Raw genomic sequence first — 12,143 nt, 5'->3', positions numbered from 1 at the left:
TTTTGTGTCTTTTTTTTTTTTTTTTCTCCCAAGAAGGGATTTTTAAAAAAGACTATTTTGGGGAAGAAAGACAGAGAGAATAAAACAATTAGGAAAAGGAAAGCCTAGAAAGGTTAGTGTTTTTCTTAATTTTGGGGAAGTTAGGGCTGTGCAAAGTATTATAAATGGCAATTACATACACACATGGGACTGCACTTTACCTTATAAAAGAGCTGCTCTTAGGGTGTAAAATTGCTTTAATATTGCACTAAGACAAATGCTTTTTTCCAAAAAAGGCTTATGATAATGGATTTTCAAAGCAAAAGCAAAGCTGCTTTTCCCTGAGAACAGGGCTTTAGAGAAGGGAAACTTCACAATGCCAGTGGTGTGCGTTTTGCTGCATTTCACAAGATCTCTCATTATTTAAATTCCGATGTATTTATGTCATACATGGATAAACGATCTTATTGTTCAGAACATGTCTTTATATGATCATCTCTGCTGTAGAACTAGCGTTATTTAGATGCTTTTTTTCCTCCTTACCAAGTCAGAACAAAAGTCTTTTTCTGCAGTTTTGTGAACTTCATGCAAATGGCAGTTTTTACACATCAATCGTCAGTTTAATAACACTAATGATAAGAGGGGAATTAATGGTAATGGGATGACTTTTTGGCAAGCAAATCAGTTTATGGAGAAGTTTCTACGATGTCAAACTTTGTAGCCCTATGTTATCAAAAGCACCAGCAGTGAGAATTAAGATTAAACCACCGATTTGTTAGCAAGCTACATCTACTAAACTACGGCTTTCTTGCACCAAGATTGATCATTTATAAATCCAGTGTACAAGATTAGGAAGAGATAGTGATAATTTTCTGGGACAGCAGGGAGTCATTTACACAACAAAATACATTTGCAAGGGGGATACCAATCGGACTGAGCAAGCTCAATATCCCTCTCAGTTAAACCAATACTGGTAAGTCTCCCAAGCTTCCCTACGGCACAGAGTTTGGTCATTCCTTCTCCTTCTCTATCCCACTCTTGCAGTCATGGTGCTTTTCAGCATTTGAAGTCCAGTTTTGCACCTGTCACTCCCATGAGCGGTCATGATGACTTCACAGGTGCTGGTTTATAGGCACTCACACTGCAGGACCAAGCATGGGAAGAGGAAAATGGCATCGTATGAGTAGACAGGGCAGTGAGAACTAATGGGTCTTCCGTGGACTGACTACAAAGAGCCACATTTTGAAAACATGGCTTGATCATGACTGCAGGAATGACACTAAATATATAAAAAAAGCGCATTTGCTTTCCCAACATGCAAAAAATGAGATGTGTCAAAATGCCAGCTTTTGACACAAAGTACCACAGGAGAAGTGAGTGACAGAAGATTTGTAATACTTCTGTGAACAGGTGTTTCAGCATGCATAGTAGTTTCCCATGACAATGATGGTCTAAGGATAAACTTTACATCTCTAACATCTGAATTCCCCTTTTTATCCAGACTGATAGACAGACAGACACAGTCCAGCACCCTGGGCTACTCCAAATCAGTTCTAATGTGGGAAGTATAGACAGAAATTACACTTTCCTTCCTCCCACACACCTTTGGCCATGATCAAGACCCAATAATAAATTTCTCTGCTATTGAATCCCATCCCACATAGGGCATCTTTTCCACAGATGCACTGTCTGTGGGTTTCATGCTTTGGTTTCCAGCTACAGGCTGTAAGGGCTGAATCCCCTCTATGGAACCATTTGAACTGCAACCTTCCTAAAGTCAGCACCTTTCAATTTGACCCTATTTCCTCGTTAATGTTCCCACAACTTGAATCAGCATTTCCACGTAAAGAAGCCTGTGTTAAGGACTGCTAATTTAACTGTGCTGCATGTCCATCTTCCTGCCCTGTGTGGGCTTTGCTGAAAATTAAGTTTTGGAGAGGAGAAACAAAGCCCGCTCCCTTATTACCTACAGCATGCATTTTCAGTGATGCTTTTCATGAGTAGGCAAGCGGAAAAATATGCTTTTAAAGCAGGACAAAGTCTGATGAAGTTTCAGGAGAAGCCCCAAGACAGGCAGAGGTTATTATGTACTGCAGGAATGAAATGTAGCATCTTCGGCAAGTAGCCATTTCATTATCGAGCAGCACTTTGGGAGAACTATGGGAGCTGGGCTGTCTCACCCATGAGCAAACTAGGAAATTACAGGAGATTGCAGGTGGTGTTTGCATATGAAGTCAGAGATAGAGAAGCAGTTAAGCCCCATCTCTAAGGTACTGCCCCTGTGCGGGTGGATGTAATAGGTCATACAGAGAAGAAATTGTCAGAAATAACTATTCCACTCAACATCATCACTGTGGCTGGAAGCAAGATGGCATTAGCAGTGGGTTTTGGTGGGCAACAAGCAGAACAGTGTGAGGAACACACATGATGCATCAGTGCATTCATGCTGAAAAGGCTGAAGTCTCTGGATTTTTGCTGCATTGTCAACATGATATCATGCTCCTACCTGCCCACATCATGGACCTCACCATGCCTCTAAATGACACCATAAAGTTTGTGTCCCATGATCTGCTGCTGCTCATCACAGTTCAGCCCCTCACTGCTAGTGACAACAGCAACAACCCAACTCTCCCCATAAACCTATGCTAGAATTGCCCCACAAGCAAAATTCAGCCCAAAAAGCAAGTCCTCAGTCCAATGAAGCAACATATAAAAAGCACTGCTGGAGTTGGGGACATATGACTAAATTTTTCTCAAGTCTGAAGGAGTCCCAATTCCTAATGAAAAAAGGGGAGCTGTGCATACTCAAACCTTTAGCTTCAGGCTGATATCCCCTCCAGACACCATCTCAAAAAATACTATTGTACTATTGCTTCATCAATAAATTTGTCATTCAACCAAAAAAAGAAATTTAAAAGCATCTGAAAAGCTTTGCATGGTAAACATCAGAAAAACACTGCTTTCCAACCCCGCAGCCAGTTGTTCTATAATATCTTCTGCTTTGTGCTGACAACTTTTTTTCTCTCCAATCATTCAGACACAATGCCTTCAGGTCTGTCTAAGTAATGTAATTTACTGGAGTGGAATTCCCTTGATACCTTCTGCAGCACTCAGTGACAGTATCATTTATACTCTACACTGTCATGCCATGACACTGATACATTGGCTTTCATCCCTCATTCAGCGCAGAGGGTGCAATTTCACCTTCCATTGTGCCCTTCCGCAGACTGCGCGTACAAATTCCCTCCATTCATTCCTAATTACAAACCTCTGCTGAAATACTCTTCTCAGATTTATATTTCTCACTCCAAAGTGTCAATCTTATTTGAAAATCCCAATTTTCTGGGAGATTCATCCATTAGCAGCAACCTCCAAAGCATTCCTTAACCGAGTGCATTAAAAGTGAAGCTGGCAGAGCAGAGATGCACTTAAAATACACCATTACAGCAAATCTCCATTGCTAATGTTTTTGTATTATTTGAGCAATGCAGTAAGGAGCCTGTGACTGGCCAGCTCTGCTCCTCCAGCAGCAACAGGCATAAGCCAGCAGTCAACTGCTGTGTCCAGCTCTGCTCCCACTGTGAGGACGCACCACATTCCATCTAACAGGATCTCCTGTACAGCATGAGGTGGCTCTTCAAAGGGCTCCAGAAACTGAGAGCCACAGAAAGAGTTTATGACAACTGTAAAAATGCCTGAGTGCAGCTTGTTTGCTGCGGTAAAGTTAAAAAAAAAAAAAAAACCAAGCTGGGGGTTTCCCGGGGTAGCAGTTCTGCTCTGCAAGCCAACAAGTTGTTAGAGGTCCTCATCTGAAAATCTCAACCACATTGTTTGGGTCATTTACACGATTCCTAACTCAGTGGCCACGTGCAGGACTGTTCACTTCAAACTCTCTACAGAAAACACAACTTCAGAGATTCCCTGGAGCAGCTCTACAAGTAGTTAAAAAAAGAGATCCTTCCACCTCTTCAAGAGAAAGCTAAACACCTTAAAAACCTCATCACCATACAAGGGAAAAAATGAAGAGCCCAGCAGTGGGTACTGATAGTTGCACAACACGCCCTATATGCCATCTCTAAAAATAGCTCATGTGGCAATACCTCTGGAAGAGACCAGCATGCCTCATCCAGCTGGAAAGTGCAGCCGCAGTGAGCGGCGTGAGTGCCGCTGCCACATGACACACGTGCTGCGCTCTCTCCTGCTGTTATCTTCAAAGCCATCAGGTTTGAACTCACCTGCAGCAGGCACAGCAGTAGAAAAAAACAAGGGCAGGTGAGGAGAAAAAAAACCAACGTGTCTACAACTGTACCAGAAAGAGAAAATTCCACTGAAAAATATTACAACAAACAATTACACTGCTTGTCAGCATCTGGTCACCTACAGGACTGAAACGTGACAGTGATTATAACAGATGTAATGTAATTCCCTGCAGCAACCACCACGGGGAAACTAATTATTGCTAAAGTTTTGCCCTTTCCCACCTGAAATATTTGAAGTCTTGATTACTGAATTAGCTCTCTTGCTGTTCGTACTTTGTATCAAGGCAAGAGCTGGTCCAACGAGCAAGCATAGACGTAAAAACAAAAAAGGCATGTTTCAGCAAAAAGGCAAAAGTAAGGCATCAATGACCGGCACTGAGCTCTCCCAGGAAAAGGGGGAGGATTGCACCAAGCTAACTTAAAGGGATTTCATATTGCCTAATGAAAGACTCACCACTGCCGGCATGACTAGTCCATGGAACAAGTGCGTGTGCCTCTAACTGCCCCCAGCACCCCACATCCTCTGCACCACGTGGTGTTACTCAGAGCAAAAACCTATTGTCTTACGCAGCCTGATTTTCAAGACCAACACCTCTGCTACTCTGCCAAGCCCAGCAAAGCCAGGAAGGTCGTGAAGCGAAGAAAGTGATGATGCTCAAGTTGCCACACAGCAGAAAGCAAATATTCAGCCTCTACCTTTGGTCCTGCAGCTCTTGGATAGATGCTCTCTCTCTACCCATCCATTGCAAGAATGACATTAGACACGCACATGCACAGGCACACTCATTCTCTGGAAATGCCACGGCTACTTAATGAGTGTAGCTGGGACAGCACCAAAGCTGACACCATGAAGCTGCGAATTTCCCTGCGTACACTGACATCTCTCTTTGATATTTCTCTTGGCCATGAGCTGATGTATCAATTAATGTGGTCAGAACAGATTAAGTGGCTCAAGATACTGCAACTAATTTAGTGGATTCCTAACCAGTGCAACTACCTGGAAAAGCTACCAAGGTAGCACATTTCAATACTGTCACCCTAAAAAGCAAACCAAAGGATTTTCCATTCCAAAAGTTAACCCTGAGAATTTGTTTCTTAAGCTCAACAAATCTGTATAGATTTCCTTTTTTTTTTTTTTTCTTTTTTTCTTTGCCAGAAGATGAAGTTCTGGATCAGGAATTCCAGGTATACCAGTGAAAGGCTAACTTTAAAGATCTTTCAGTCCTCTCCAAAGCTGCTTTTTCCACAGAGCAGAACAATTCTTCCAAAATTCTTTCATCACTACCTCTTAATTATGCACTAAGCCTAACTACTTTTTCTTTTTTTTTTTTTCAAATAAAAAGTTGATGAATTAATACTGCCAGACCACACTGCAAGTAACCTCTTACTCTCCTTCCAACGCAGACCCATTTACAAGCATTTAAGCCTAGGACTCACCCAGAGATGAAGCTGCAAGCGAGCCAGTCATCAGAGCTAAGGGAAGTATTATGCTTGCTCTACAGATGCTGAAGCATTTGAGTCTTATTTTTAGTTGTACACAAAGGGCAATAAATGGAAAATCTTAATTGTAACCACTGCTTTTTCATGGCCACCCACACTTCCAACACCTACAGCAAAAGTATATAAATGCAAAAACTCCAGAACTCATGGCTCATCTGAACAAGGGATGCAAAACAAACTCATATGAAAAGGGGATGCCGTTACTCTTTTTCCAGTTTATCTAGAGTGCTATTATATTCTGTTAAACATCGAAGACACCTATTCGCATGCTATGTATATCTACTGCCCAGGATCCTGTTGGGTTTTCATACATTTAATAGCTTTTTTTAAATCTCAGTTACCTGGCAGAGTCCTTCTCTAAGTTAGCTGACCCCTGACTGATTTTCAAATGATGAAGTAGAGAAAGTGCCTCCCCCTAACTTTCAGTTTCTCCCTCCACTGTCCAAACAACAGAGGTACAAGGAATTAATGCTTCACTTACCTGTGAGAAATTATACTGAATACTCTACCCAGAAACTGGCAATTAAAAAAAAAAATCCCTTTACACTCATAACAGTAGAAGAACTTCAAACAAATTGCTGTCAAGGATGATTTCATTGTTTAAATCCACTTTACTTTAAGTCACTTTGCAAATTACTCTTTAATTTTATACCTAAAACTCTCAGGTCTACTATGATGCCAGTTTATTCTCCTGCGTGTCCTATGTCTGATTCTTTCCATTTACAGAAAGTAACACAAGTATGAACCTAATTATCATCTGAAAACCTGCAGAAAACTAATTCAACTACCTGAGTAAAAAAGGAAAAAAGGTCCATCTTAACAGACTCAGCAGGATGATAGGTGATGCCATATCTGCGGATGGTGAGAGTGAACAATCTTGTGCCATTAATCACCTTGCTGTCGCTGAAATTGTAAGTTGTTACAGCGAGAAAATCATCCAATACAACGCTTTTGTGTCTCAACTCTTTGTACATCATAACAGGAAACATGTCCTATCAGCTAGCAATCAATATTTAAATAAATGATGGAAGACAAAATGCTGGCTCCAGAAAAATTTGCCTTTACCTGCCCTTGCTCATCAATTGCCCGCTAGACCGAAAAGCGCATCACTTTCCTGCAGCTCTCGACAAGCCAAGGGCAGAGCCAGCTGCTCTCCACGCACGCCGCTGAAATCAGGTGTGTGCTTTTCTGCCGAGGATTTAGGTCGCAGGACCCGTTTGCTGAACGCTGCAGAGGCACGGGTATCTAAGTATTATGAAAATAAATGGGTCATACACCGCTGAGCTAACAACCACACCACCCCCAAGCCGGGCACTGAATGACTGTGCAGGGTTCTGCCAGAGGTAGAGGAGATGTTGAACCAGCAGTGAAAACAAAACTGATGTGGTGAGATGGATTTTACTTTTCACTGGTTTGGCTTACAGAGAAAGTCGGTCTTGCCATCACCATCTCTCAGACTTTTCTGTAAAAATAAAAATAAATAATAAAGCAACGTAGGGGCAGGTATGTCCTGAAGAGACGGGCCAGCGTCTCACCGTCCTGGGTAAGGGGAAGTGCCGCCAGCCCTTGTCGGAGGGAGTGCTGTGACTCAGTCCCTTGGGCTGGCACACTCACACACCCGGGCTGTCACCTGCCACAGCAAAAAATAAAAGTCCTCGCCACAACACGGCGGCCACATGGGAAACACCGAGTAAACAAATCAATGACACCGCGTGTCCACGCAGCCCGTCGTACCGCTGGGGTGACGAACAAACAAACCTGTGGTCAATGGCAACAAGGGCAGAGGTGTCAGAATAATGTGGTTTCGTATGGCACGCTATGCTTCAGCAAACACCACTGTCCTCCACTGTTGTTACCAGCTAAACACAGGAAGAATGCTCCTCCTGGCCATACGGCCCATGGTTGCTTTGGGTACCCAAAGGGGGATCCCTTTGGCATGGGAAGAAACCTCTGGAAAGGGACGTTGGCTCACCACCCACACACATGTCCATGTGCAGCAGCTGCGTGTGAAGCTACACTGGAGCTTTTCAGACCACACTGATTATTCTTGTCCAGATAAATATTCTATTTAAAAATTATATATACATACATATATATATACATAGTTTATATATGTATGTATGTTTAATTTCTATATACACGCATACACACATCTAAATAAAAAATATATTCAGTCAACAGATATATTTGCAGCAAACACTTATGAAAAGCTGTCCCCAGCCACCCAGGCTGGGTTGCAGTCTGCTTCAGGCACAGAGCCACCGGTGATGCCGAGGATCACCTGATCCCACCAAGGGACTGACATAGTGTTGGTAGTGGTCAATGGCTTTATGTATCCTCAAGAGGGGGGTATTGGGGCAGCAGGAGTAACCAGATTAATTCTTGGCAAAGAAGATTTCCACTAGATCTCAGGAAAGTGCTTTTTGGCAGCTGAGAGTGTGATGCCCAGGACAGGATGCCATTGGAGGTCATGAAGGTCCCCGAGGCAGAAGATGCTCCACACACTGGTGCACAAGGTACAGAGTCCTGATATGCCAGTACCATAAAATGTGTCCCAGAAAATGCCTTCGCTGCTGTAAAACCAGAAATATCATGAAATGCAGATGTGGTCACATCTCACATCCAGTAGGATAAACCCAACTATGTCTTTGGGTATGGCCACGGCCCTTAGGCAGAGAGTTTGGTACTGACAGCTAGCAGTGTTCGGTAAGGCAGAGTTCAAAGAGATGTGATTTTGCCTCCAGAAATCTGATTTCCTTCTTAATTCTGTCAAATTACCTGACCTTTAAGTGCAGATTTAAAAAAAGATACATTTTTCCCAGGCTGTGGTGGTAGGCGGGTGACAGACATTTAAGCACCAAAATCTGCACATTAAAATTTTTCATTATTTACATCTGCCTACAGATGGTCATGGGATATATTTCAAGAAATCTTTCTAAATTTTTTTAAGTACTCCAAAGAACTCATACCTAGAAAATATGAAATTGCTGTACAGAGTTTTCTGAGTTTTGGGTTGTCTTATTTTTTTATCTTGTATAAGGCACTTACTGGCCCTTGCTGAATTTTCAACACTGGATAAGCAGCACAAATGAGGTCTATTTATTAGATGCAGAATGACATTGATTAGGATGCTACTTTTGACACTTTTAAAGGAAAACACACATGTAAAACAAAGCAAGAAATGTGAACAGCGCGTGGCCACCGCTAGGACACTGCCTGTCTACTAGCATGCCAGCAGCCATGCCTCAACATCTGCTCCACGGCACAGCCACATCCCCAGTGCCCAAGCAAAGCTCTGCCATTCCTGACTGTTTGGGATAACAAACGGAGAGCCACTCAGCAAAGAGCACAGATTCTCCCCAAAACCTGTATACCTTCATTATAATACACTCAGTCTAACCTACCCAGCATTAAATCCCAGAGGACCTGGAGAAATGTTCCTTTTTAGTATCTTGGCACATGCACCAGAACAGGTTTTTTCAATATGCTCCATCAGAACAAGGAAAGTATCTTCTGCTTTGAATTCAAACATCAGTAAGTACTATTTTTATAGAGATCAATCAGCAGGTTTTATATCAATCAGTATTCTAATAATGTTATAAAAACTAAATAATAAAAGAATGGGGGGAAGGCATACTGTTTATGAAATACACTGCACCCTGGGAAAAGCAAGAACAACACAGTTGTTACAGCTGGGTCAACCTCATGCAACTGCTCTTTCCAGCAGGGCTAATTAACAAGGGAAAGTTCAGTTTTTTCTATGGAAATTGCTATAACAAGGTAATTGTTACAAGCAGAGCCTGTCATCAAAAATAGCCAGACAGTGGGAAACACTGAGAAATCAAATAAGCAACCGGCAGCTTGCCCTCGCATCTGCCTGTGCTGGCACAGATCCGCACACACAACGGGTGCCACCGTGGCTAACAACCTGTGAGGTGATGCTTGTGTTTTCTAGGAGTTAGAGCACACAGCATGTTTTAAAAATTATGCATACCACACAACCACAGTTAAAAGAGAAAGGAAAAAAAAAGGAAAACCCCAAAGGAAAAAAAAAAAAAGAAAAGATAAGGGAAGCACATATTTGGTGATAACTCCTATATCCTTACACTGGTTTTCAAGTTCATTCAGTCATCAGACCCAATTTCACTGTTGGAAATGGAGACGTCTGATTATTTGCAGCACAATAAGAATCAAGACAAAACTTCCTATGCACTTCTTGGAATGAGACAGAGGGTTTTTTTTCCCATTTATGTCTACTCAATTTCTGGCTGCTTTCTCAAGTCCCTAAGAAGGAGGATATTTTTAAAGTTTGTTTCGCTAGAAGTGTTTTTAATAGTGAATTTACAAGACGCCTAATGATAAGCTTTTCAAACATCATGAGAAAAGACTGCAAAAAAATTGTGAATAAGGCTTCCAAACCTCATGGGAATAGTGCTAAGTAGGACTAATGAACAACAAGTTATTTCTGCCTGCCTAGCTGTTACAATTCATATTTTCAAGTTTTTTTCCCTTAAGACAAGCACTAAAAACAAATTTCAAGCCAGATCCAAAATCTTCCTGTAGTCAGATGATTCCTGCTATCGGGGATTTGATTAATAACTGCACCATATACTGCCAAGCCCATAAGGAAATGGCAACACTCTCCCTTTTTCGGAAAACAAAATCAAACCCCCTTGTAAGGCCTTTTTGACAGTAGATTATTACCCAGACTTTCTCCACTGCCTACTTCTTCATACTCTTTTTGCTTATACTCACCATACCAGAAAAAAATTTTCCTTCTCTTTAAAACACTATCCTCCTTTTGCAATAGACTTTTCTTGTTTTAAATAAATCTTTTAGTGTCCCATAAGCAAATAAAGCACCTCAAATGAAGGTATATCTCTAATGTAAATGCTTCAGTTTCAAAACACTTATCGTTTTTTAGAAGTAGTATTACAAATCAGTTCCAAAGACTGAAAGTGGTGTTACTAAGCATTCAAGAAAAACTGACCAGCAAGGAGTGCTGTGGTCAGCTTCACTGCCCTGTTCTGATTAAACTGCATCGTATGAATTTGTTACTGCAGTGAACGAACAAGGCCCCTTGTGCCACGCTGTGAATCATAATTCTGTACTATATTCTTTTGCCAAGCTGCTCTACACCACCATCTCAAAGATAAAAACCTCTTAATCACAAGGAGATTTGGTTTTATTTTAAAAAGCAATGAAATTAGGTTGTGCTCATGCCTTGTCCTGAACTTGGCAGCTCTGGGGTATCCCACCCTCCAGACAGCACAGATCACCACATCTACGCCATCTTTCTAATGGTCCAGAAGCTTCTTCCACCTCAGAACACAGAATTAGGGTTAGAACTGCTGACAAATTACAAAGGGTCAAATGAATTGCTCTCCTCTAGAACAGCCCACCAATTCCATGCCAGGCTGATGCTATGCAAAGTTTCAAAGTTTCAGGACTTAGCCATCATGGGATGGGAGATGAAATATATGCACAGCACCACAGTCGCTCCCCATCTTGAGAGAAAAATCAAAGCACAACATGCACTGAGAACTACAACCCAGACTGAGGAGATAGGAAGGAGATCTGTGAGCACCTCTGTCCACCTTCCTACAAATGAAATTAGGTGAAGCACCTAATTCCTCCTGGAAGGAGCTGAAGGTGTCAATGAAGCTGCTACTGATGCTTACAGAGCCTTTTTGGGCAGCAGGCTGAAAGAGGAAGCAGCATCAGGGCTCCTCCGAGGGAAGTATTCTGGGAACCCCAAAGGAGAAGGATATTGATTTTATTATGGGAGAAATACAGGGATGCCTGCGATCCTGCTGGGCAAATGATGGCCTCCAAACTCATGTGGAGCACGTGCAGCTTTGGAACAGCACACCAAGGTAGGTCTACACACACTTAGCCAGTTGCAGAGAAAAAGTGCAGTTAGAGGAACGGGGTGAAGAGAGCTATTTTAAGAACTTCTATGGTTTACTGTCGTAGCAGAACACTTAGAAAAGCCTTCAAAATGACAATCATTATCTACGTTAAAAAGACAAGTAACTACTCCAATAACAATTTATTCACCACCGAATGTTTGCAGTTGAATTACAGCTTTTACAGTGTTTTTATCAAGTGTGATATTTACTGCCTCCACCTTGACTCCTCAAGACCTTTTTTTTTCTCTTTTTTCTTTAATTTTTTTATTTAAATAGAAAGGAATTGGAATCGTGACTTACATGTAACTTTTCTAGGTTCTGTGCTGGCTAAAATGTTCTCACGATGCAGGGAAGAGGATCAATGGAGAAATTAAGAGGCTGCAGCAATCCATTAAGTGACCCTCCAAAGTTCTGTAGGGCAATGTTCTGGCAACTCAGTTGTAGCAACCTAAAATAAAATAAAGTCAGGCATTAAAAAAATCAAGCACTGAAT

At 41.8% G+C, this 12,143-nt stretch overlaps 1 protein-coding gene across 6 annotated transcripts in view; it reads right to left on the bottom strand.

Annotated features, from left to right (window-relative positions):
* The window catches only part of BACH2 (BTB domain and CNC homolog 2), a 187,534-nt gene that overhangs the window by 70,992 nt on the left and 104,399 nt on the right, over positions 1-12,143 (bottom strand). For 4 of the 6 annotated variants that reach the window (XM_027884478.1, XM_027884476.1, XM_027884480.1 and 1 more), the window contains 2 exons: positions 11,951-12,098; positions 6,804-6,965 (listed from right to left, as the gene is read on the bottom strand). The gene's annotated coding sequence lies outside the window, so the exon portion shown is untranslated. The remainder of the gene's footprint in view (positions 1-6,803; positions 6,966-11,950; positions 12,099-12,143) is intronic. The other 2 variants (XM_027884477.1, XM_027884482.1) reach the window with 1 other exon arrangement.

The sequence above is a fragment of the Empidonax traillii genome, unplaced genomic scaffold (assembly GCF_003031625.1).
Source record: "Empidonax traillii isolate 1590-97213 ecotype Southwest subspecies unplaced genomic scaffold, ASM303162v1 scaffold147:size910788, whole genome shotgun sequence".
In the NCBI taxonomy this organism is placed as follows: Eukaryota; Metazoa; Chordata; class Aves; order Passeriformes; family Tyrannidae; genus Empidonax; species Empidonax traillii.
This window is presented reverse-complemented; position numbering and strand designations above follow the sequence as displayed.